The following is a 2,785-nucleotide window of genomic DNA, read 5'->3' as shown; positions in this document are numbered from 1 at the left end:
TCTGATCTTACAGCATATCAAGGCCGGCTGAAGTGGCCGTGCGGTTAAAGGCGCTGCAGTCTGGAACCGCAAGACCGCTACGGTCGCAGGTTCGAATCCTGCCTCGGGCATGGATGTTTGTGATGTCCTTAGGTTAGTTAGGTTTAACTAGTTCTAAGTTCTAGGGGACTAATGACCTCAGAAGTTGAGTCCCATAGTGCTCAGAGCCATTTGAACCATTTGAACCAGCATATCAAGGAACTGGTGGTTCGCTATTAGGCATGACGGAGACTAAGCACCTTGGTAAATCCAATTGGACAATCCCAACAGTTAGTCATCTTCTGTGTGAACGGTAGCCAGCTGATGCAGCTAGTAGGCTGGAGCAAAATACACAGTGGGCGTTAACCGGCGGGCAGGTGAGCTACGCGCCAACTTCGCCGCCGCGTGCAGAGCCTGCGGCCGGCCTGGAACAGTAGGTACCGCTGCCAGAATCGGACATCGATAGCGGTTTAAACATTAACGGGGCACTGCCAGCCCGCAGGCACGCACGCCTTATGCCGCCTGCCCCACGTCGCTTCTCTCCCACAGGCAGCAGCTGCCAGCATAGCCAAGTTTTGCCCACAGGGAATTGTAATACGCTCCCTCGTCACCAACTACAGCAACCCTGGGCACCATAACGACCGTCACACTTGCGAAACGCCGATGAGATGCCCATTACTTGCATACTTGTTTGTAAAAATTATGACGCCCAAAACAAGACTCGAGTTCACCCGTACTTGGAAGACAGGTAGAACAGCTTAGGTATGAGAGTCGTCTGAAAATTTCTCAGTCTGATAGTGAAAATAAGAATAATGTTTCCTTCGTTGGACGAAAAATGCAGACTAGCAAGAAAAACTGAGCTTTGGGAAGAGATGGAAGTCTGTGGGAGCGAAATATTGGAAAAACGCGAATGTTGCAACACTTCATAGTGCAGATCCTTCATTTTTCCCCTTACCAAGACACCTTCGTTGATAATTACATGTCTTGATCAAAGATGATATTTTTTTATTTTCCTAATCAGGCCTCTTTCCCTGAATTTTTGCACCCAAATTGATTAGAACATAATAATAATAATTTTTTTTGTACATGGCTGCACGTTCAGAGACCGTGAATAGTTACGATTGAAAGAAAACAGCCCTCGGTCACTATTTTTAACGAATTAACCGGGTTTACGAATTAACAGAGGAAAGTTCACTGGACCTGACGGGATACCAATTCGATTCTACACAGAGTACGCGAAAGAACTTGCCCCCCTTCTAACAGCCGTGTACCGCAAGTCTCTAGAGGAACGGAAGGTTCCAAATGATTGGAAAAGAGCACAGGTAGTCCCAGTCTTCAAGAAGGGTCGTCGAGCAGATGCGCAAAACTATAGACCTATATCTCCGACGTCGATCTGTTGTAGAATTTTAGAACATGTTTTTTGCTCGAGTATCATGTCGTTTTTGTCAACCCAGAATCTGCTATGTAGGAATCAACATGGATTCCGGAAACAGCGATCGTGTGAGACCCAACTCGCGTTATTTGTTCATGAGACCCAGAAAATATTAGATACAGGCTCCCAGGTAGATGCTATTTTTCTTGACTTCCGGAAGGCGTTCGATACAGTTCCGCACTGTCGCCTGATAAACAAAGTAAGAGCCTACGGAATATCAGACCAGCTGTGTGGCTGGATTGAAGAGTTTTTAGCAAACAGAACACAGCATGTTGTTATCAATGGAGAGACGTCTACAGACGTTAAAGTAACCTCTGGCGTGCCACAGGGGAGTGTTATGGGACCATTGCTTTTCACAATATATATAAATAACCTAGTAGATAGTGTCGGAAGTTCCATGAGGCTTTTCGCGGATGATGCTGTAGTATACAGAGAAGTTGCAGCATTAGAAAATTGTAGCGAAATGCAGGAAGATCTGCAGCGGATAGGCACTTGGTGCAGGGAATGGCAACTAACCCTTAACATAGACAAATGTAATGTATTGCGAATACATAGAAAGAAGGATCCTTTATTGTATGATTATATGATAGCGGAACAAACACTGGTAGCAGTTACTTCTGTAAAATATCTGGGAGTATGCGTGCGGAACGATTTGAAGTGGAATGATCATATAAAATTAATTGTTGGTAAGGCGGGTACCAGGTTGAGATTCATTGGGAGAGTCCTTAGAAAATGTAGTCCATCAACAAAGGAGGTGGCTTACAAAACACTCGTTCGACCTATACTTGAGTATTGCTCATCAGTGTGGGATCCGTATCAGATCGGGTTGACGGAGGAGATAGAGAAGATCCAAAGAACAGCGGCGCGTTACGTCACAGGGTTATTTGGTAACCGTGATAGCGTTACGGAGATGTTTAATAAACTCAAGTGGCAGACTCTGCAAGAGAGGCGCTCTGCATCGCGGTGTAGCTTGCTCGCCAGGTTTCGAGAGGGTGCGTTTCTGGATGAGGTATCGAATATATTGCTTCCCCCTACTTATACCTCCCGAGGAGATCACGAATGTAAAATTAGAGGGATTAGAGCGCGCACGGAGGCTTTCAGACAGTCGTTCTTCCCGCGAACCATACGCGACTGGAACAGGAAAGGGAGGTAATGACAGTGGCACGTAAAGTGCCCTCCGCCACACACCGTTGGGTGGCTTGCGGAGTATAAATGTAGATGTAGATGTAGGTTTCAACACTGCTGGGAGTGTCTTCCTCAGAATTTAAATCAAAGAATGGTCTATAACATGGTCACAGAATTATGACTAAAAACGTATGATACAGAGTATAAGTA

This window comes from Schistocerca nitens, chromosome 4 (genome assembly GCF_023898315.1).
Source record: "Schistocerca nitens isolate TAMUIC-IGC-003100 chromosome 4, iqSchNite1.1, whole genome shotgun sequence".
NCBI lineage: Eukaryota > Metazoa > Arthropoda > Insecta > Orthoptera > Acrididae > Schistocerca > Schistocerca nitens.
The sequence above is the reverse complement of the archived record's forward strand: the minus strand, read 5'-3'. Positions refer to the sequence as shown.